The sequence below is a fragment of the Macaca nemestrina genome, chromosome 14 (assembly GCF_043159975.1).
Source record: "Macaca nemestrina isolate mMacNem1 chromosome 14, mMacNem.hap1, whole genome shotgun sequence".
NCBI classification, from domain to species: Eukaryota; Metazoa; Chordata; class Mammalia; order Primates; family Cercopithecidae; genus Macaca; species Macaca nemestrina.
The window spans coordinates 15,559,756-15,583,635 of record NC_092138.1 but is presented as its reverse complement, the minus strand read 5'-3'; the positions used below and the strand labels follow the sequence as shown (position 1 = coordinate 15,583,635).

Sequence of the window (23,880 nt, the reverse complement as noted above, 5' to 3'; positions counted from 1 at the left end):
AAAAGGTCAAAACAGTACCTGGTTTCCCACATGCCTATGCCTGGACTTTGCTACTCTGGTAAAATGTCTCTGTAGCAAACAAACCAGCAGTTCGACCTGAAATCTACCGAGCGGATCACAATGGTATTTACCAGAGTGAATGTTGCTCTTACTTCTTATCTTGTTCCACACTTCCAAAGGGCTCATCCAAGCATTCATTTCCAGGGACAGTTTGTGATTTGTTCCAGATTAGCTTTTAGGTTTTTTTTTTTTTTTTTTTTTTTTTTCTTGACAGAGTGATCCAAAAGAGAGAGTTTCACATACAATATCCTATGCCTGCTTTCTCAGCTTAGAGAGAGAGATGCTCAGCCATTCATAAACTGGAGCGATATTCACGTACTGTGGACCACTTTGAGAGACCTATCTGTCTCCTATTTACGGATGTGTACAGCAAGCTGCAAAGCACTGCCTGTCCTTTTACTCACAATCAATTGCAGAGAACATGAAGTACAGAAGACAACAGCCTTTTTTTTTCTTTAGAAAATCCCTTAAGTCCTTTCCATGCTTTGCTATCGTTGTTCAGGTGCTAAAGTGAAATAAATGTGTCATCTAATCACTAAGGTGTCATGAACTCAAAAAAACTGGCATTGAAGAGTCAGGGAACATTGTACTTTTGCCTTGTCACAGGAATACTAGTTCAAAAGTGGGAGGAATGTATTTACCAATATGGTCTACATCTTCAAATATGCATCATTTACTTAAACTTCATAGGCACATGTTCAATGAAGGGCATAAAAAAGACACTTACAAAGCTCATTGAAATGGCATTAGGCAGCCCTGCCACAGAGTAAAGGACCTATTAATCATATGGGTGATCATAGTGCTTTCTGCACAAGGACAACTGATGATTTGACTGAACTCCAGGGTAAAGAGCAGAAAACATTAAACTTGCTGGGGACTGAGCTGCAAGTCCTGCTCACTGCTCCAGTGTGGAACGAGTTTTGGAGTGTTACCTGAAGCCTTGTTTACCTGAGGTACATAATTGAATATTCCAGTTCAATAACTTGTTGATTTAATTAAGCAACAGACCTGACATTTTAATTAATCAATTATTTACTGGGCATCCATAGCATGAGTGAATGGGTGATGGTATAGTAGATTGAAACACATCTCTGTCCTAATTTTTTCAGTCCTTTGTTCCTCATAGCAATCAGGGCATTAAAATAGTTGACAAAGGCCAGCCGCTGTGGTTCATGCCTGTAATCCCAGCACTTTGGGAGGCCGAGGCGGATCACCTGAGGTTGGGAGTTTGAGATCAGCCTGACCAACATGGGGAAACCTTGTCTCTCTTAAAAATACAAAATTAGCTGGGTGTGGTGGTGCATGCCTGTAATCCCAGCTACTCGGGAGGCTGAGGCAGGAATCTCTTGAACCCGGGAGGTGGAGGTTGCAGTGAGCCGAGATCATGTCATTGCACTCCAGCCTGGGCAACAAGAGTGAAACTCTGTCTCAAAAAAAAAAAAAAAAAAAAAAAAAATTAACAAAACAGTAGTTGTTTCCATGCAATGCAAGTGTTTCACCTTAACAATGTGTGCATTTTTTTAATTTGGAAATTTAGAAGAGTAGCAAAAGACTACCTGGAGAATGAAGCCCATATTTATAAAATGATCTTGGTCTACTTTGTCAACAGGAAAGTTAGATGCAAATATTTGTCTTGAAATTCAGAATATACACAATGTAATTTGTATGAACTAGGCATTCTTCATATTAGGGAGCTGGTTAAATTTTGAGACCAGTAATGAGAAAATGTGGGGGCCTGGTGCCCATCCCAGGCCTGGTCTAAACTAACTTCTTGAGCCATCGCTCTTCTTTCCACTTTATCTGCTCATGTGTCACAGCCTGGACAATGCTGGAAAGGGCCGTCAGCACAGTTAATAAGATGCTTCCTTTCTCGGTGAGCCACTGCTCAGAGCAAGCACTTTCCGGCTCATTTACATCAAACTGCAACTGCATTTCTCTTGCGATCACTAGTTTTATTCTTGAGAATCCACGTAAAATAGAAAGAGCAAAGTGAAGGTGTCTTATGAATACCTTCAAATGCTAGGAATTCTTACTGCTCTTGGAATGAGAATATAATCGATTTGGTATTCGGTGACTCTGCCTCACTACACATGCTCATTAAGTCTTTGGTGGATGAGTGGATGAATGGTTCTTAGCAGATGACTCCCTTTCCTTTTGGCTGTTTTCTTTTTCCCTAAGACATCTCCTCTGTTCTCTGTGAAGACCAAAGGCCTCATCTTGAAGCTGCCTGCTTCCCTTGGGCCTCTATCATTTACATATTCCATACTCTATTCATAAGCACTATACTGGATAACTTGAAGAGCTTGGGGAAAAAATGTCTAAATCATGATCCTGGTCAGTCTTCAAGATATTCTGAATGTGTCAGGAAAGCAAACCTCACATGACAAAGCAATTAGAAATTAGGCACTGGATTAAAGATTTATCTTTCAGTGGTATGCAGAGTGGATGGAATGGAGAGCTCTGAAAAGCGGGACATCTAATTAGGAGGGCCTAAGTTGAACAGACCTAGTCTGGGAAGGGGGCTTCAGAACAGAAAGGGAGTGTTTGGTTCAGTCAAGTAGGTGACCACTGGTAGGTGTGATTTTTTTTTTTTTTTTTTTTTTTGGCATTTTAGACAGACTCCCTATCAATCTTTTCTCTGCTAAAGAGATTGGCAACCTTTCAACAGTCCCAGGTTGTAAGAAGGTGGTCCCCTCTTCTCCAGTGTTTTTATGCATCACAGAGCTACAGAATTGTTCCATTAAAAGCCTATCTCTAATCATGAAATTTGCATGCAGAAAGCACTTAGCTCATCTGGAAGGAACTCCAAGGGCTAGAGTGAGCACTTAGCAGGTTAGGCAATCATGAGCTTAAAGAATTATGTTCAGTTGCAGTAGGCCGATTTGAGTGCACTTCTGGAAAGTAATTTAAATATTCAACCTTAGACTAAGATATTCCCTCCTTAAACCTTGTGCCTAGCAAGAATTCTCAGTTCTGAAGTCCCCTGCATGATCATAAGCTAAAGCACCTAACAAGTAGTGAAAGGTTGTGGAAGGAGGTGCTGAAAATGATCTCTCTTCTTGAGCATTTCACGGACCTTGAGCCAGCTCAACATGCAGCCCTTCTGGAATTTTCCCTCTTAGGTTGAACACTGGGCTTAGAGAGGGATTTTGAGTCTGTTATACTGTAATTCTATTTGGGCCTTATAAACTGCTTTATTTTAAGCCTCCTTGAAAGCAGTGCAGTGCAAGCAGATTATTCGTTTGCTAGCTGCACCTCGCTGAATTTCCTTTTATAAAGAGTTCTGGGTTCACCTTCTGTGGGGTGTTTCATTTTTCATAAACGAAAGACACAAGAAAAGAAAGGTGACTACCTGAGAATGTGAAAAGCACCACAAGTGGATTCTGCAGATGAGCTAGAAATGACAGGTGAACATTGTGTCTTAAAGTCACCCCAGGGGATTCTCTCTCTGATGTGAAGGAAACAGCAGGGTCCATCCTTTCTGATTTAGTCTTTGACAGCCTGCTTTTCTGACAGTGGCTGCAACGTGCTAAGTGCTGGATTGGGAAAAGGATAACGTCTGAAGGGCGCCATTTGCCATTGGCAGGGGAAAAAAGTGGATCCTGAGGAGCTGCTGAGATGAAATATGCAAAAGATTGAAATTAGGACCCTCTCTCAAGAAGCAGTCTTATATTTAGCTTTGCAAACGTCAGAACCTTTACCCTGATGATAATGTTTTTGGAATGAATGAAGAGACTGAATTATAATGTGTCTCTTTGTAGATGTCATTCTAGTTAAGAACTAACACATTGTCACAGATATGAACTTTGGGGATTTAGCAATAGGGCTAACACGTCTTTAGTAGGCTGGCAAACAGATAGCAGTTATTTTCCAGCTGTTTTAAGCAAAACAAAGTATCTAATTCTGCGTTTGGAGAAATAGGGAAATAAGACCAAGTTTTTTCCTACAATTGCTCAGGGAAAATCATGGTTCATACCAAGAAAGTGTAAAAATGGAGTTTTACATCATTGTTAGAAGCACATATATATAGACTATTTACCTTAACAACAAAAATTCTCAAAAGGACAGAAATGTAGACATCAAAGTGGTGGCCAGGCGCGGTGGCTCACGCCTGTAATCCCAGCACTTTGGGAGGCTGAGGCGGGCGGATCACGAGGTCAGGAGATCGAGACCATCCTGGCTAACACGGTGAAACCCCGTCTCTACTAAAAGACATCAAAGTGGCAATAGGAAGATAGCTGTAACTCTAATTTTTATCTAATTTCTCCTCAAAGACAATCTAGAGATATCAGACAAATAGATTTGCCCCCTTGATTCTCTTAGGTCAAGTGTTTGAGACACAACTCCTGTTCCATTTCCTTTTTATAGATATAAAAGCATTTTTCCTCCAAACTCAGAGTTACATCGATACCTTGAATGAATTTATTTCCCCCAGGGTGCACGGTTTATTCTTGGAAGATAGTGTACTTAGACTCTTTCAACATAGCTATTAGCTAACTAACTATTTTATAGGATATGTCTTTTTTACCCCATAGTTTTTCTTCGAATAGGAATCAGTGAACTAGATGATATATTTAAGTGTGCAGCCAGCAGATGGTCAGGCTGAGATGAGAACATATGGTTGAATATATTGTTTGGTTCAATCTTCCATTGGCACAGAAGGCATATTCGTCTTAATAGTCCCCTTTAGCACCTGAGTCAAAAGGGTAAAATATTTCTCTCAACTCTAGAAAATCCCTATGACTATCATTGGAAGAACTTTACTATACCACATCTAAATAAAGATTTAAGTTGGGCATTTAAAAAAAAAAAAAACACTAAGTAAGTTTAGCACAAAGAGGTTTTTTTCCTTCTTTTTAAAATTAATTTTCTTAAGGCATATTTTACATACCATAAATTCACTAATTTTAGATATTTCAATTTCAATGAATTTTGACAAACATATGCAGTTATGTAGCCACCACTAACATCAAGGTATGGAACAGTTTTATTATCCCAAGAAGTGACCTTATTCCCCTTTTCGGTTGGTTTACTCCTATTATCTTTGCATCTAATAACCTATGAAATGTTTTCTGTTACTATAGTTTTGCCTTTTCTGGAATTTTATATAAACAGAATCATACCATTGGTAGTCTTTTGAATCTGGTTTCTTTCACAAAACAAAATATTTTTGAGATCCATTCACATTATGTGTATTGGTAGTTTGTCTTTTTTTTTCTTTTTCGTTTTTCTTTCTTTTTTTTTTTTTTTTTTTTTTTTTTTTTTGAGAAGCCTTGCTCTTGCTGCCCAGGCTGGAGTGCAATGTTGCGATCTTGGCTCACTGCAACTTCTGCCTCCTGGGTTCAAGCAATTCTCCTGTCTCAGCCCAGCCTCCTGAGTAGTTGGGATTACAGGTGCATGCCACCACATCTGGCTAATTTTTGTATTTTTAGGCTAATTTTTGAATTTTCATCATGTTGGCCAGGCTGGTCCTGAACTCCTGGCCTCAGGTGATCTGCCCGCCTGGGCCTCCCAAAATACTGGGATTAAAGGAATGAGCCACCGCACCTGGCCAGTTTGTCCCTTTTTATTGCTGAGTAATTTTTCATCATGTGGATATACAACAGTTTGTTTATACATTCACCAGCTGATAGACATTTGAGTTTCTTCTAGTTTTTTCCTATAATGAATAAAACTGCTATGAATATTCATGTACAAGTATTTGTGAATGTGAATATATATGTGTGTATATGTCTACACACACATATATACACATACATACATACATACATATATAATTCCCTTTGGTAAATACCTAGGAGTGCAATTGCTGTGTTGCATCAAATGTCTTCTTTTTGGTTTTAAGAATTTTATAAACCTGAAGTGAAACTCATATAACACAAATTAACCATTCTAAAGTGAACAATTCAGTAGCATTGTTCAATGCATTTACAATGCCATGCAACTACAAGCTGCAACCATTTCCAAAGCATTTTCATTACCCCAAAAGAAAACCTCATATCACTAATCAGTTATTTCCTACAACCCTTACCCCCATCCTCTAGCAACCACCAATCTGCTTTTTGTCTGTATGAATTTGCTTAATCTGGTTATTTCATGTAAATGGAATTGTTCAATATATAACCTTTCGTATATGGCTTCTTTCACTTAGCATAATGTTTTCAAGATTTATCGATGTTATGGATGTATTTTTTTTTGTTTGTTTTTTTAGAGATGAGGTCTCATTACATTGCCTAGGCTGGAGTGCAGTGGCTACTTACAGGCGTGATCATAGCACACTATACCCTCGAACTCCTAGGCTCAAGTGATCCTCCAGCCTCAGCCTCTTGAGTAGCTGAGACTAAAATTGCAAGGAATATTCTATTCTTTCTTATGGCTGAATAATATTCCATTGTATGTGTATACTATAATTTTGCTTATTCATTCACTCATTGATGAACATTTGAGTTATTTTCACCTTTTGAATATTATGAATTATGCTGCTATGAGCATTCATGTGCAAATATTTGTGTCTCTGTTTTTAATTCTTTTAACCATATGCTTAAAAGTGGAAATGCTGGTTATATTGCAATTTTATGTTTAAGTTTTTGAGGGAGCCCCAAACTGTTTTCCACAGAAGCTGAACCATTTTATATTCCGATCAGCAATCTAATAGGGTTTCAGTTTCTCCACATCCTTGCCAATGCATGTTATTTTCCTTTTTAAAAAAAATTACGGCTCTCCTAGTAGATGCAAAGTAGTATTGCATGTGACTTTGGTTTGCATTCTGCCAATGTTTGCTTCATATATTTTGGGACTGTATTTTTGGTACGTGTTTATAAGTTTTATGTCTTCTTCATGTGTTGATATTTTTACCAAATAAATAATGATTTTCTAAATCTTCTCTCACCATTTTTTATTCAAAATTGGTTTTGTCTGATAATACAGGCACCCCAGCACTCTTTTCATTACTACTTGCATGGAATATTTTTTTCATACTTTAACATTTAATCTACTTTTGTGTTTGAATCTAAAGTGGGTCTCTTGTAGACAACATATATTTGAATTACTTACTAAATTTATTCTGCCAGCCTCTGTCTTTTAACTTGTGGGTTTAATTCATTTATGTTTAAAGTGATTACTGGTAAGGAAATACTTACTTCTGGAATTTTGCTACTTGTTTTTATATGTTTTTCATTTTTTGTTGTTGTTGTTCTTCAGTTATACCAATATTGCCTGGTTTTGTGTTTAGTTACTCAGTGTATCATTTTTATTCCCTTCTCGTTTCCTTTTCTACATACTTCTCAGTTATTTTTTAGTGGTTGCCATGGGGATTAAAGTTAGCATCCTAAATTTATAACAATCCAGTCTGAATTGATACTAACTTTGCTTCTATAGCTATAAAACTCTATAAAACTATATACCTCTATAAAAACTTTGCTCCTATATAGCTCAATTTCCCCACCCTCTATGTATTTGTTATCATAATTATACCTTTATACCTATATGCCCATTAACAATAATATATAACTATTGTTTTATGGGTATGTCCTTTAGATTATATAGGAAACAAACAAACAAAAAAGAGTTACCAACCAAGAGTAATATCAACAATATTACTGACTTTTATATTTACCTATGAACTTACTTTTTCTGGAGTTTTTATTTCTTCATATAGCTTCAAGTTACTATCTAAAGTTTTTGCATTTTAACCTGAAAGACTCCCTTTAGTATTTCAGGTAGGGCAGGTCTACCAGTAATGAACTTCCTCAACTTTATATAATCAGCAGGAAATACACATTTGTTATTGTCAACCACTAAATTTTACAAATGTTTGTTAAGCATCATTATTAAAGCAAAACCTTTTTCAAAAATTGGTAGTAAGGATGGGATGCATTTCTCTGATGATTAGTGATATTGAGCATCTTTTTATATTTGTTGGCTGCTTGTATGTCTTCTTTTGAATCTAAAATAAAAGGTGAAATTTTAAAAAGAATGGCACGTAGCCATGACAACAACCTAAAATATAGGGCATTGGCTTTGGAGTGAGATAGTGAGGAAACTGTTGTAAATAACCTATAAATGGCAATCCATGGTATTTGGCGGTGAAGTACTTGGTAAAACTGAAACCTAATGAACTATTATTCTCACCATAAGTAATGATTTTCTAAATATTTTGTAACAATTTTTGACATAAAATCTGTTTTATCTGATATTAGTATGGACACCGTCCCATTTCTTTTTTGGTTACTACTTGCATGGAATACCTTTTCTCCATCTTTTCAACCAATTTTTCTCTTTGGATCTAAAGTGAGCCTCATCTATGCATTGGGTACAGAAGTTTTGATGCAAATTGTTGATAGGATGAGCTGATTATTACTGGTTTCATTTGGAGTGGTGCCTCGAGAGGAACATAGAAAAAAAAATCAGAATTGAAAAGGAATATAGAATGATCAGAAACTCTAGAATTTAAACCTTCTAGAAGGTAAAAAAAAAATTATTTTTTATCTTCACAAGCTGAAGATAAAGAAATATTTTGAGTTTAAAGGCTAAGACTCAGCTTCATGTTTAAATCCCACATCAGGGACTCAATTTTAAAGAAATGGCTCCACAGCAAACTCAAAATGTGGATGTCCTTGTCACATCTTTGGTTAGAAACTCTAAATGGCTTAATATGAGGCTCAGTAGATCATTATAGTTGGCCAAAATGGCTCCTATACTGGAGATGAAGGGTATAATATCACTAGAGGAAGATATAGCCAAAGGACCTAGAAATGAGAGAGAGAGAGAGAGAGAGAGAGAGAGAGAGAGAGAGAGAGAGAGAGAGATTGAGATTCTGCAAAAGGAATTGTGGCTGTGACTTTTGACATACCGGGCTGACAGGATCAAACTTATTGCCTAAAAAAAAATTACAAAAGTATATCAGGCTGAATTTAAGAATGAACAATGAAAGAGAACATTGGGGTTCCAAATTTATACAGGCAAGAAACAGGCTTAGGAAGCTGGTTAAGTTCTAAGAAAGTTATATTCCCTGACGGTCTTTTCAGATGTGGCCAAAGAAGAAGAAAGAGAAGATATTACAAAGGGTAGACTGAAGAACCATGTTGAACAATGGACTACGGAGTTACTCCTAGAAGTTGTATCTAGGATCTAATCAGGGTGTATTTACCACTCTCAGTGGGATTTGTGCCCTCAATTCTTTTCCAAATGAGGATGTTTACTGCAGTTAACCTATTTCTTTTGATTTTGTGTATGTGACTTGACATATATGCAAGTAGATGACTTCCCACTTTAATTCGTAAGTCTCTAGATCATGAGTTGCCAAATTTCAGTCTAATATAGATACTGTCATAAGATCCTAGACTTTGATTCTGATTGAATATGAATCTTGGAGTATTGTTGATTTGCATCTAGGAGTGAAAATTGTAACAATAGGGCACACTGTATTATATTGTTGGGGTAAGCAAACTATAAGCCATGGACTAGCTGGAACATAGCTATACTTTTGTGATGCTCTTTGCTGTTTGACTCTTTAAGGAAAAAGTTTGAAGACCTTTGGTGTATTGTATTATTTGTCAAAAAATATTTTCCTTTTCCCCCTCCCCACCCAACTAATGCCATGTGAGCAGAGTGGAGATACTTCCCTGATCCATTATCTTTGTGTTTGATCATGTGATTTGCTTTGGCCAGTTGAATGTGGATGAAAAGGTTAGTATACTGGTTCTAATATGAAGCGCTAAGAGGCATTGCACATTTCTCTTCACTTCACTTGTACTTAGACCACTTACTATGACAGAAATATATACTGGGTAACTACTGGGTCCAAAATGAGAAAATACATCAAATATATCTCAGCTAAACTTTAACTTGGGCTAAGCCCAGATGATCCTCACTAAGCTCTGCAAAGACCAAATGCACCTGCAAAAAGATCTATGACAAACGAAAGAATATTTGTTTTTATAAGCCACTGTGTTGTATGTAATAAAAAATAAATATTTTGTCTTTATAGACAATTCCTGTTCCTGGCACAAAGCTCCTAAGATCCCTGGAACTTACTGTCTTTTATATGCTAATGATATATCTGATGAGGGTACCCTAGATGGCTTCATGGTGTGAGCTCGTCACCAGAAAATCCTGTCATGTGATTAGAAAGTTAGAACTTTCAGCCCCACATCCCAGCATCTGGGGAAGGGAAAGGGCTGGAAATTGAGTTCAGTCATCAGTAGCCAATGATTTAACCAATCATGCCTTCATAATGACACCTCCATAAAAACTCTTGAACAATGAGATTCAGAGAGCTTCTGGGTTGGTGAACACATTGATGTGCCAGGAGGGTGGTAAGCCCAGAGAAGGCATAAAAGTTCTCCATCTCCCACCCCCTCTACTTCCTACCAATATTCTGCCCTATGTATCTCTTCCATTTAGCTGCTCCTGAGTTGTATATTTTAAAATAAACCAGTAATTGTAAGTTGAGCACTTTTCTAATTTTCTGTGAGTGGTTCTAGCAAAAAGGAAGTGATCATGGGAACCCCTGAATTTGTAGCCTTCTGAGAAGTATGGGTAGCCTGAGCACCCCATTTATGGCTGATGTTTGAAGTGGGGTCAGTCTTGCAGGACTAAGCCTTTAACCTGTGGGGTCTGCATTAACCCTGAGAGTTGGTGTCACAATTGAATTTCCAGGGAATTATTGAACACCCAGTTGGTGTCTGATAATTAGTGTGGAAAAATGAGACATATTTAGTGTTGAAAGAGAAAAGACCACACAATGAGTTTTGGGGGATGTTTGTAACATAGTGTTGTTGCAACATAAACCTGACAAATGCAAAACAAAACAATTTTCCACATAGAATTTCAAAAGAAAACTGTATATTAAAGACATTTCATTCACCATAAATTTAGGCATAAATTTCCAGTGTTTTAATATGATTTGATATACATAGATTTATGCAAGTCTAGCTGGATGGTTAGTTAAAAAGGCAAACTTATAGGAGCTCCTAAAAGTTTTACCTCATTAACACAACTAAGACTCTGTTGTACAAATGTTTTGCATAAATAATGAAATAATACTTAAAACTATTTTTGTAATTTTTATCTTAGAGTCACTAAATTTAAGAGATCCTTATTCAAGACTTTTGTTTTTTAGAAGAGAACAAAGAGACTGTGAGAGCAGTATATATCAACCCAGCAAAGATTGCTGAGTAGTGAAACAACTTGGTAGAGAGAAGGCAAATTTCTAATTTATGCCTGAGGCATAAGGCATGAGCCATGATGTTTTATATGGAACCTACTCTACTATATGATATATTTAGTAGATAATCGCCCTGATTTCCTTTGCCTGTTATATCTTTTAAGTGTTGTCTGCATGAGATCCTTTTTTTCTGATATATTGTAGGTTTTTATTGAATCTTAGGGGACATTTTGACAGGTAACTGTTAGTCCCCAAAGCAAAGTATGATGGAGGTCTGGCTTAACTGGGAAAGATCCTAATTGCAGATGACTCTGAGCTATGATTATCTAACTCCAAGTATACTTTCCTGTGACATGGCCTAGAGAATCCCTTATGAAAAAAGTTCCAGATAATTGTCTATATACAAGAAGCTCCTTTAAAGTCAACATTCTTGGCCTGGTGCGGTGGATCATGCCTGTAATCCCAGCACTTTGGGAGGCCGAGGCAGGTGGATCACGAGGTTGGGAGATAGAGACCATCCTGGCTAACACGGTGAAACCCTGTCTCTACTAAAAATACAAAAAAAAAATAGCCAGGCGTGATGTCGGGCGCCTGTAGTTCCAGCTACTCAGGGAGGCTGAGGCAGGAGAATGGCATGAACCTGGGAGGCGGAGCTTGCACTGAACCGAGATGGCACCACTGCACTCCAGCCTGGGTGACAGAGTGAGACTCTATCTCAAAAAAAAAAAAAAAAAAAAAAAAAAGTCAACATTCTCAGTAGCAATGAAAATTATATTCACTGTCCAGAAATCCCTCAGAAGAAACAGGAATGATGAAATCAAATTTAGCCTTTCCAAAAAGTTCCTCATTATAAGTTTATTCTATATTGAATGGAAATTGCTATGAATTTGATGTGGCATGGATTTCATTTAAGGCATTATAATTAATGAAGAATCAACGTAGCCTATTAAAAAAGTGACTTTAACCAAACAACTGGGGGCGTATCTTAACAGCATTATGGAACTGAAAGAGAACAAACATTTGTTGAATATCTGAGCTGAATATTGTATACCTTTAGAGTGAAACTTCTGAGTGTTTGTTCTAAGGTATAACTCATGTAAAATACACTGAAATGTAAGCATTAGTGACAAGTAATAAGTGAGTCTTGATTTTGGAAACCCATCCTCCCTAATTTAGTCCACAAATAGATGTACTAAAAGGTCTGAATGAAGAGGGTCACATCTAACCACTTTTTTATAGTTGCAAATTTTGAGTGTGCTCTATATCCGGTGCTTAAGGATGAATTCATGAACAAGGTTTTCTGCTCTTTGAATTCTATGGAAACCTCTTTGCTCCATCAATGAGGTGTCAGTCTAGTTTTAACAGCCTGCCAGTAGTTTAAAAAAATCTTTTTTCTTCTCTTCGAAACAGTTCTATTAATCTCATACATATTTCTTTAGCTTGGGACAACCACTGTGGTTCCCCTGGGGGAATATATTTCAGCTCCCAATGCAGGGGCTACTCACTGTGAGAAGAGCCAGGCCCTAGTTTGGCAGCTGGGATTCTTCCCAAGTATTGCTAAGTGGCATCTGCTGTGGAGTTGCTCTGTAATAGCTGCTCTTCTGAGACTTAAGAATTCATTATTTTCAAGAAGTCTATGAGAACCAAAACTGAAATCTGTCAGGTTCATTTTCCTCTTCAGAAATCCAGAGACCTTTGCAGACCAAACAGAACACACCATTGTTCTTGTTAACTTGCTACTGTTCCTCTGTGTCCTCTGCTTAGTGCAGCCTGAGTCAACCATTGTCTCCACCATGGTCTTGGAGCCATGTCCTTAGCGCCCCCTCTAGGTTCCATGCAGAGTGCCAACAATCAGCCCTCCATTCCTTGAGCAGAGGGAATTTATTTGCTCTTATGTCCAAAGGCAATCTCATATCTCAAAGACCCTAAAGGGAAAGGCCAGAGAGGCACTTCTCCTGCCTGAATCTCAAGGGCTTTGCTGCATATACCCTCCTGTGCGTAAAAGGGAGTCCTGGGATCTTTATTTTCTGTCTCAGTGGTTCTCTCCATCTGCTGTGAGATACAGCCAGGACATCTGAAGTGAGGCCAAACCCAGCTAGTTTGGCTGATTTTAAGCAGGTGAGAGGTTACTTTTTACCTAAAAACAAGCTTTAATATTATAGTTTGAAACTGGCATGCAGTCTCCATGGCTGGAGGCTACTTTATTCCTCTGACATAGATGACTGAGAAGCCTTGGAACATAAATATATGCAATAAGCCAATAATTCTGCCTGCCTTTCTGCTGCTCCTACAGGGTATCTCAGTGCTGGCAAACAGAAGGGTAATGGGAATTAGAAGGAGGGGGAAAACAGCAATAAAAATATAAATCAAAGAAAGAAGGAAATCCATTTGCTCCTTGGCAGCAGAGACAGTGCTCAGCTAATCCATGCTGAGTGCAATCCAATACTCCTTTATATAATCCTGTGCCGGTGGAAGAAAATTAAAGTTTAATGCAATAACAGCTGACACAAATCACTTTTGTTGCCCAGAAGCAGATTAAAGAATAGTTAAAATCATACAAATCTAATTTCTTTTTTTTTGTTGTTGTTGTTGTTGCTTTATTCTGTAACATCTTGATGCTTTAATCCTTAGCATCAGTTTTTTATTATTAAACATATATTACCAACATAAGAAAGATTGTGGGAAAAACAGTGACAGCCAGGAAATGATTTGTGCTCAAATGGTACATGTTAAAGCTCTTTCAAAATCCATAAATTTTTCATAGGTTCATAGAGGTCCATGCCTTTAATCAATTCGTGTCAAGGGGATTTTAAAATAAGCATAAAGGTAATGGAATGCTATCAATCATAATTGGGGCTGGAAAGAACCATCACAGCCCATCACCTACTGCTCTTGCATTTTGTGTGTGTGTGTGTGTGTGTGTGTGTTATGTGCACATATGTGTTGGCATGGTGAATTTCTGTTTTCTATTTTTGATTACTGCCATCAATGGGACAATTTGAGGACTTTATGTACAGATAGACATGAATTTAAAAATAAAACTTAATTGTGGCTGCAATTTCTTCCTTTCTTGCCCCCTTTATAATAATTACTATCTCTGTGGTGATAGTGGCTTGTCTCATCTGTGCAATAGACTTGCTTCATCAGAACAAAAGCATTTTCAGATATAAAGGTTTCCCACTGTTTAATGTACATAAAATGGACTTACCTGGATACAAGAGCCACAAAGGGTTTAGTATTCCCCTGCCCTATCCAAAGACCTACAAACAATATCATAGAAGGAAAATTCATGCAAGTTGCTTCATAACGAAATTTTGATAAGATAGAGAAGCTTTTGCAGAAATTTCTGCTGGAATTAAGTCAAACTTTTGTTTTCATTCTGTGAGTTCCCAGTAATACTAGGTGTTTTCCATACAGAGTTTTGAAATAATCTCTATTCCATTTCTTAGGAACTTTGTGGCTAATATGAATTACCCATATTCAGTTCATAATGTCAACAAGGGATTTCCAAGGAAAGATCGTTCTAAATGTATGCTTTATTTATCCTATCAGTAGAATTTTTTTCGCTTCTTAAGCAAAATCTGAATATGTGTATGTGTGTATGCGTGTGTTTTAGCTTTTATGATGGAAAGTTTCAAACATAAAGGTATGGAGTATGGTGTCGCCTGACTTGAATAATTACTGACTAATGTCCAATTTTGTTTCATCCATATTTTATCCATTCTCCTCACCCCCTGATTATTTTGAAGCAAATTTCTGTTATCATTTATAATACTGTAAATATTTCAGCATATATCTCCAAGGAATTCTTTTTCAAAATATGACCATTACACAACTTAGAAATTCACAATAATGTCTAAATATCATTAAATATCCAGTCATCTGTTCAAGTTTCCATGATTCTCTCATAAATGCTTATTTTTAAAATGTGTTATATTTGCTCATATCAGGATTGAAATAATTTTCCCAATTACAATAGGTTGATATATGTCTTAAATAGAATAGGTTGATATATGTCTTAAATAGACATCGTAGTGGTGTGAAGAAGCACTGTCCAGATTCCCATTTATTGAATGACTTGTTGTCCAGCTACTGGGAGTTCAGCAGTCAACTTCTAGCTCTCGGACCCTTCTGAATTGGCCCAGCTGCAGAAAGCTGCATCACTCTAGGGTAAACCATTCCTGGGACAGCCAAATCTAATAAATAATTGCAGGAAGGATATAAAGTCCCAGCCATTTAGTCCACTCTGGGACACATTCATGTCATGTACAATTGAGAGCTTCCCGTGGGTTTGGCCAAGGCTTTGTGGGCCTATACTGTAGTTTGACTTCTCTCTTTGACCAATCCTTCTTTCTCCTCCTCATTTGCACAGATATGGATCCCTAATCAACATCTAGCATGCTATATTCCATTTCATCATTTGCTTCCAGAGAAGGTAACTTGTGATAGATGTATTTCCAGAGATATTTTATTGTCATGTTTTATTCTAGTGAAACAAACTATAATGGATCTTCCTATTACAAACTTATAGTCAGTTTCAAATGTAATTCCTTCAGACTTATAATAAAGTGCAATGTATTTGATAAATGGCAGAAACTTTCTGACTCAGATAGAGCATTTTGGGGTTACTTTCTCTGGATAACTTGAATAGGAATTTAAAAAAGAAAACCTTTCCTATTTCCTGCTGCAATGCCTGAATATATCAACTTGATACCTTCAGTAACAATGCCCATGGCAAAGAGAGCATGTCATCATTCAGCTGTTCCTTTCTTAAGAAGAGAGAAAAGGGTCTTTTTTTGATAGATTTGATACTTTATTTGCACTGGATTGGATTTGACTCTAAAAACATAGTATTATGACTGGGGACTGAGTAGTGGTAGGGTGATTATTTCAAAATATAGTAGAAGAAATGGAACATAAGAAAACAATAGAATTACAGCCACACTACAGCATTGCTGATGCTTCAAACTGCATCTAAAATTAGGAGGATGGGATTAAGCAGATGAGAAATAACTCATTGTTAAAAATAAGAAAAAGACATTTTGCTAAGAAAGTATGGTTGGAAAGTGTTTATTGTTTTTCTTTAGTGCTGCAGGCTAGTTTGAATTTTCATAAAATTTATTAGTTTTTTTAAACATAAAAGTGCAAGGGAGAAATGACCTTTAATTTCACCGTCCAGATAGTTCTTCTAGCAAAAAAAGAAAAAGTATATATAACAATCAATTATTCAAGAGACGAAGAAGGACATTATATATTAATGAAAGTTTCAATACAGTAAGAAGGTATAATAATTATAAACATTTAAACACCTAATGACAGAACATCAAACAAAGCAAAAACTGATGACATTCAAGGGGAAAATATACAGTTCTACAGTAATATCTGGAGACTTCAACACCCCACTCTCAAAAATGGATAGACCAACTATTTGTAAAATGATTAAGGAAACAGAAGATTTAATTAATGTAATAGATGTGCATTCTTCTCAAGTGCACATGGGGCATTTTTTCAATTTAGACCATGTGTTAGGCTGCAAATTCAGTCTCAATAGATTTAAACAGATATCATACAAAGTATCTCCTCTGACCACAACAGAATGAAGTTAAAAATCAGTAACAGAAATAAAACTGAAAAATTCACAAATTTGTAGAAATTGAATAACACACTCTGAATTAATAGATCAAAGAAGAAATAAAAAAGGAATCAGAAAATACTTAACAACACATTAAAACAAAACCATAACATAGCCCAATTTATGGGACACAGCAAAAGCAGTGCTAAGAACGATATTATTTCTATGAGAACTTATATTAAAAAATAAAAACAGTTTAAAATTAACAACCTAACTTTACAACTTAAGGAACTAGGGAAAGAAGAACAAAGTAACTCAAAACAGAAAGGAGGACATAAAGACTAGCGCAGAGATCAATGAAATAGAGAATAGGAAAAACAATAGAGAAAAATCAATAAAACCAAAAAGTTGGTTCTTAGAAAATATGAACAAAAGTGAAAACCTTTAGCTAGAACTAAGAAAAAAAAGAGAAAAAATTCAAATAACTAAAATCAGAAATAAAAAATGGGGACATTACTAACATTTCTACAGAAATAAAAGAATCATAAGAGAGTACAGTGAACAACTGTATGCCAACATGTTGGATAACCTGGATGAAATGGACAAATTTGTGGAAACGCAAAACCTACCAAGGCTAAATCATGAAGAAATAGAAAATCTGAATAGATATGAATTTGTAAAAAGATTGAATCAATAATAAAAAATCTACCAACAAAGAAAAGCCTTAAACCTAATGGCTTCACTGGAGAATTCTACTGAACATTTAAAGAAAATCTAATGCCACACCTTCTCAAGCTTGTCCAAAAAAATTGAAGAGGAGGGAGAACTTTCTAACTTATGAGGCCAGCATTACGCTGATATCAAATCCAGACAAAGACACCACAAGAAAACTATAGACCAATATCCTCTGTGAACATTGATGCCAAAATTTTTAACAAAATATTAACAAGCTGACTTCAGTAGCATATTAACAAGAGTATACACCACAACTAAGTGGAATTTATTCCTGGAATACAAGGATAGTTCAACATACAAAAATTGACCAATATAATGCACCACATTAACAGAATGAAGGAAATATGTCAGGTGATTATATCAACTGATGCATTTGACAAAATTCAACATCCTTTCATGATAAAACACTCAATAAATTAAGAATAGCAGGAAACTGCCTAAACATAATAAAAATCATATATGAAAAACCACAGCAAACACTGGTTAAATTATGTTTAGCCTAAAGCTGGCTACAGCTGCCTAAAGCTGCCTCCTGACATCTTTTATGTTTGGCCAGAAGGTTTCTCTGTACATGGTGAATGGAAACCTAACTGGATGTATAGCATACCGTAACCTACTCTTGTAACCTCAATGTGCCAACCACTGAGTTTTGGCCAATCCAAGGTGGCCAACTGTTCATACCATGTTCAAATAAGGCAAATACAGGAGTGTCATCAATCTGGCTGTTTCTGTGTCTTATTTCTCTTTGCTGTACATCATTTTCCTTTTTCTGTCCACAAACCTCCTTTGATCATATGGCAACACCGGAGCCTCTCTGTACTTATTCTGGACTTCCCAATTGATGGACTGTTCTTTGCTCAATTAAACTCTGTTACATTTAATTTGCCTAAGGTTTTTCTTTTAACACGTCATACTCAATGTGAAGAGTTGAAAGCTTTTCCTCTAAGGTTAGGAACAAGAAAAGGATGCTCACTCTCACCACTTCTACTCAACATGTTACTGGAAGTCCTTGCCAGAGCGATTAGGAAAGAAGAAAAGGCATTCAAATTGGAAATGAGGAAGTAAAATTATTTTCATTCACAGATAATGTCTTTTATGTAGAAAACACCAGAGATTCCACAAAAAAACTGTTAGAAATAATAAGTGAATTCAGCAAAGTAACAGGGTACAAAGTCAACACCCAAAAATCAATTGCATTTTTAAAATATACTAACCATGAACAATCTGAAAAAAATTAAGAAAACAATTTTATTTACAGTAGTGTCAAAATGAATAAAATACTTAGGAATTAACTAAGGAGGTGAAAGACTTATACAATGAAAATTATAAAACATTGCTGAAAGTAGCTAAAGAAGAAATAAATAAATGGAAACACATCCCATGTTTATGGAAAGGAAGACAATATTGTTAAGATGTCAATACTATCCAAAGTGATCTACAGATTCAATGAAATTCCTATCAAAATCCCAATGATATTTTTTGCAGAAATAAAAAAGTGCATTATAAAATTTAAGTGAAATTTCAAGAGGCCCTGAATAGCCAAAACAATCTTGAAGAAGAACAAACTGGCAAGATTACTCTTGTTCTTTTCAAAACTTACTACAAAGCTACAGTAAGCAAAATAGTGTGATACTGGAATAAAGACAGACATATTGACCAATGGAATAGTATAAAGAGCTCAGACATAAACCCTTATGTGTATGGTCAGATGACTTTTGACAGGATGCCAAGACCATTCAATAGGAAAAGAAGAGGTTTTTCAGCAAGTAGTGTTGGAAAAACTGTATATCCACATATAAAATAATGAAATTGGACCCTTACCTATTACATATACAAAATTAACTCAAAGTAGAACACAGGCCTAGATGTAAAACCTAAAATATAAAACTTTTAGAAAAAGGCAAAAGCTTTGTGGCATTGAATTCTGCAGTAATTTCTTGAATGTAACATCGAAGACATAGCCAAAAAAAAGAAAAAATGGACAAATAGGATTTCATTAAAATTAAAACATTTTGTACATCAAAAGACATTATCAACAGAGTAACAAATCAACCCACAGAATGAGAGAAAATATTTATAAATCATGTATCTGATAAGGGGTCCACACCCAGAATATATAGGCAACTCTTAAACACAAACAACAACAAAAACTGATTCAAAAATGGGTAAAAGACTTGAATAAACATTTCTCCTAAGATAATCAGTAAGCACATGAAAAGATGCTCAACATCACTCATCATTAGAGAAATACAAATCGTAACTACAATGAGATACTACCTCACACCCATTAGAACGGCTACTATCAAAAAACCAGAAAATAACAAGTGTTGGTAAGGATGTGGAAAAATTGGAACTCTTGGGCACTGTTGGTGGGCATGTAAAATGTACGGCCACTATGTACCTTTATGGAAGTTCCTTAAAAATTAATATAGAATTACCACATGATATAGCAATTCCATTTCTGGATATATTCCTCAAAATAAGAAGCAGGGTGTTACAGATATTTGTACACCCATGTTTATAGCAGTATTATTCACAGTAGCTAAAATATGGAAGCAACCCACGTGTCCATGGACAGAAGTATGGATAAGCAAAATATAGTATACACGTAAAAGGGACTATTACTCAGCCTTAAAAAGGAAAAAATTCTGACACCTGCTGCAACATGGACAAACTTTGACGAGATTGAAATAAACCAGTCACAAAAAAAGACAAGTATTATATGATTCCACTGAGATGAGGTAGTTAGAGTAGTCAAAATCAAAGAGACAAACAATGGAATGAGGGTGCCAGGGCTGGAATGATAGTAGTTGCGGAAGGAGAATGGGGAAATACTGTTTAATGAGTGCAGAGTGTCAGCTTTACAAGCTGAAAAGATGAGGAAGATTGATAGTTGTGATGGCCACATAACATCATAAATGTATTTAATACCACTGGACTATATACTTAAAAATGGTTAAGATGGCAAATGTTGTTATGTGTATTTTATCACAATAAAAATAATAAATTTTTAGAAAGCAGTTTTATAAAGCAAAATTTACAATTCAAAGAATAAAGAAAGACATAATATGGAAAGGAAAGCCTTCCTCTCCTTTAAGTATCTATCCATAAAAGAAGCCACTGTTACATCCTGGCCAACATGGTAAAACCCCATCTCTACTAAAAATACAAAAATTAGCTGGGCATGGTTGCACGTGCCTGTAATCCCAGCTACTCAGGAGGCTGAGGCAAGAGAATCACTTGAACCAGGGAGTCAGAGGTTGCAGTGAGCCGAGATGGTGCCACTGCACTCCAGCCTGGCAACAGAGCAAGACGCTATCTCAAAAATATAAAAAATAGAAACCACTATTAACAGTTTCTTATTAACATTTTCAGAAAAGAAACTTGAGCATATATCACTGTGCATGTCTGTTTGCATTTATGTGTTTAGTATTTAGCTATCTGTCTCTGTGTATGAAATATGCATATATTGTTCTCTCTTGATTATAGTGCTAAAATAAACTACCTACCTAACCTAACTACAGTTAACCCTTGAATAATGCTGAGATTGGGGTGCTGATCTTTGTGCAGTCAAAAATCCATGTATAGGCCGGGCACGGTGGCTCACGCCTGTAATCCCAGCACTTTGGGAAGCCAAGGTGGGCTGATCACTTGAGGTCAGGAGTTTGAGATCAGCCTGGCCAACATGGTGAAATCCCATCTCTACTAAAAACACAAAAATTAGCCGGGCATAGTGGTGGGCGCCTGTAATCCCAGCTACTCAGGGAGGCTGAGGCAGGAGAATCACTTGAACCCAGAAGGCCAAGGTTGCAGTAAGCTGAGATCTTGCCATTATACTTCAGTCTGGGTGAGAGAGTGAGACTCCATCTCAAAAAAAAAAAAAAAAAAAAATCCATGTATAACTTTTGACTCCTTAAAACTTAACTACTAGTAGCCTACTGTTGACCAGACGCCTTACTGATAACATAGTCAATTAGCACATATTTTGTATGTATGTATATTCATTACGTAGACGTTGATGGTCTTTATCCTTGTCATCTTCATGTTGAGTAGGCTGAGGAGGAGAAGAGGAGGGTTGGTCTTGCTGTCTCAGGAGTGGCAGAGGCAGAAAAGATGGAGGAGGTAGAAGGGGAGGCAGGAGAGGCAGACACACTTAGTATAACTTTTATTGAAAAATGTCTGCCTATAAGTCAACTGCACGGTTCAAACCTATGTTGTTTAAGGGTCAATTATACTTACCGTGTTATCCTAGATGTATTGATCATTAATCCAAAACAAACAAAACAGCAAAGAATAAAGAAAAGTCTCATCGTTGATTTTAAGGATTATTTCCTATTCCACTTTGCTCTTAATTTAGTTGGCATGTTGTTACACAATATTCCTACAGTTTGGCTCTTGGGAAACTGTGATAAATCACAAACCATAAATCCTGAGTTGGTATTTATGGATTTTGGCAGTAAGTTGGTATCTCTTAACTAGCTGTAAGGGAATTATCTGAGGTGAGAATATCACAAAGTAAACAGTGTAAAAGTGAATTGAGTTTTTCCTCCCTCTCTTGTCAACCTACTCTAAGGCTAAAGTACTGCCTCTGTCTTCCCTCACTCAGCCATTCTAAATGGTAAGGGAGTTGTGCAGGGCTGATGGTAACACCTGAAGGTAGTTTAGTTTAGGAAAGTGTCACTTACTGTGTCCTTTCTCCCAATCATCTCTTTTCTTTCTTTAGAGAGGGACTGTATATATTTCAAGCTTCTCTACTTGTCTGTAACCTTAGTGGCCCATTTCTTTAATCTCACACAGGTGATACTGTGCATGTAGTTTTTTCATCCTCTTCCTCCTTTGCTTCTTTTCCCCTAGTTCAATCTGTTCTTAATCACAATAAATATACAGAGCTTGCAATATTTATATTAAAGAAAATAAAATGCATGCATTATACACACACACACGCACACACATATACAGTAAAAGAAAGCAGTTTTAAACTCTAAACAGCTACACAGAAATATGGCACTCTTAAGCTGTGTTTCACATACTCCATGAATTAGAGAAAATTTACTGCTGTAATGATTTAGTCAGAAAAAAAGTTGTGTTACAGCCAATACCCTTATAAAGTAATGAGGCCACCCATGGTAAATATTTATGGAATACCTACTGTATGTTGTGTGCTGTTTTAGAAACTTGGGAATACAGCAGTGAATAAGACAGAAATCATTTTCAAATTCTCTTGTTTGTGTACATGTATTTGGGTATTAGAGATGAGCATTAACATTTGTTCTCACTGTCTCTGTCTGGGGCACTTAGATTCCACTATAGCAAGCCACTGTTCAAAAGGCCCACATATTTGGTTTGATAATGGCATGGTATACTACCTGAAGTACGACTCACATGCCTCTTTATTGTCTTGCTTCTAAAGACTTCTTAGATTTTATATTTTTCTAAGCAACTTTTGGGAGACAACTCTCTATGGGTCTTTTGTGTTTCTGCATGTCTTAACAAGAGAGGCACTTACTGCCCTTTATTTGGAGTGGGCTTTATATAGAGAAGGAGGTTTATATAGAGAAGAGCCCTTGTAGATAGGGCTAGTATCTCCCTCTGCAGCCAAGGGCAGGCATGCTTACTGCTCATTATGAAAGATTCAAGTTCCCTAAGCTCAGGGTTCTTCTTTTGTAATGCAGCCCTCTGTGTGCACATGTGTCATCTGGCCTCCTTCATGTCACCCTGTGGGAACTGGGTTTATAAAACTATTGCAAAAATGCTGATACTCTGGCTACTGCTATTGTTGTGAGTTATAAACTATCCTTCATCTATGGCCCGGGAATCTTGTGTCTTCTGCTCTCAACCATGAAACTATGGCAGGGTAAGTTCTTCACATGCAAGCAGGGTAAAATCTCAGAGCCTTCACCGTTCCTGATGGAAATTTTACCAGGAAAGTTATGTTAAAATGAGTGCTATTCCAAATATGTTGTTGGTGAATGAGTATTCACCTCTCCAGAATTTAATAGAGAATGAGGCAGGGATAGAAAGGGGTGATGTTCTTTATGCTCCAGTTCTTGAAAAGCAGGGCCATATGCCCCACACTTAACAGAGTGGAGCCAGAGCTGTGGGGACAAAAGAGAATGTATCTCCTTTGGCACCAATCATTTTTGGAATGACTATTTTTATGTACATTTAAATGAAATATATTCTTTAATTTGGTGCCTTCTAAAACACAAATTATTAAATGTGATTCTAACTTTCTTCAGGATGCAAGGCCCTCATTACAAACACAATTTGCTGTGTTAGACTAAAGCCGTGCTCACTGCTCTTCAGATGTCTTACGAAGGAACAAAGCTGCCGCCCCCTTCCTAGG

At 36.6% G+C, this 23,880-nt stretch overlaps 1 long non-coding RNA gene across 2 annotated transcripts in view; it reads left to right on the top strand.

Annotated features, from left to right (window-relative positions):
* The window catches only part of LOC105498738 (uncharacterized), a 628,747-nt gene that overhangs the window by 466,669 nt on the left and 138,198 nt on the right, over positions 1 to 23,880 (top strand). The window lies entirely within an intron of this gene.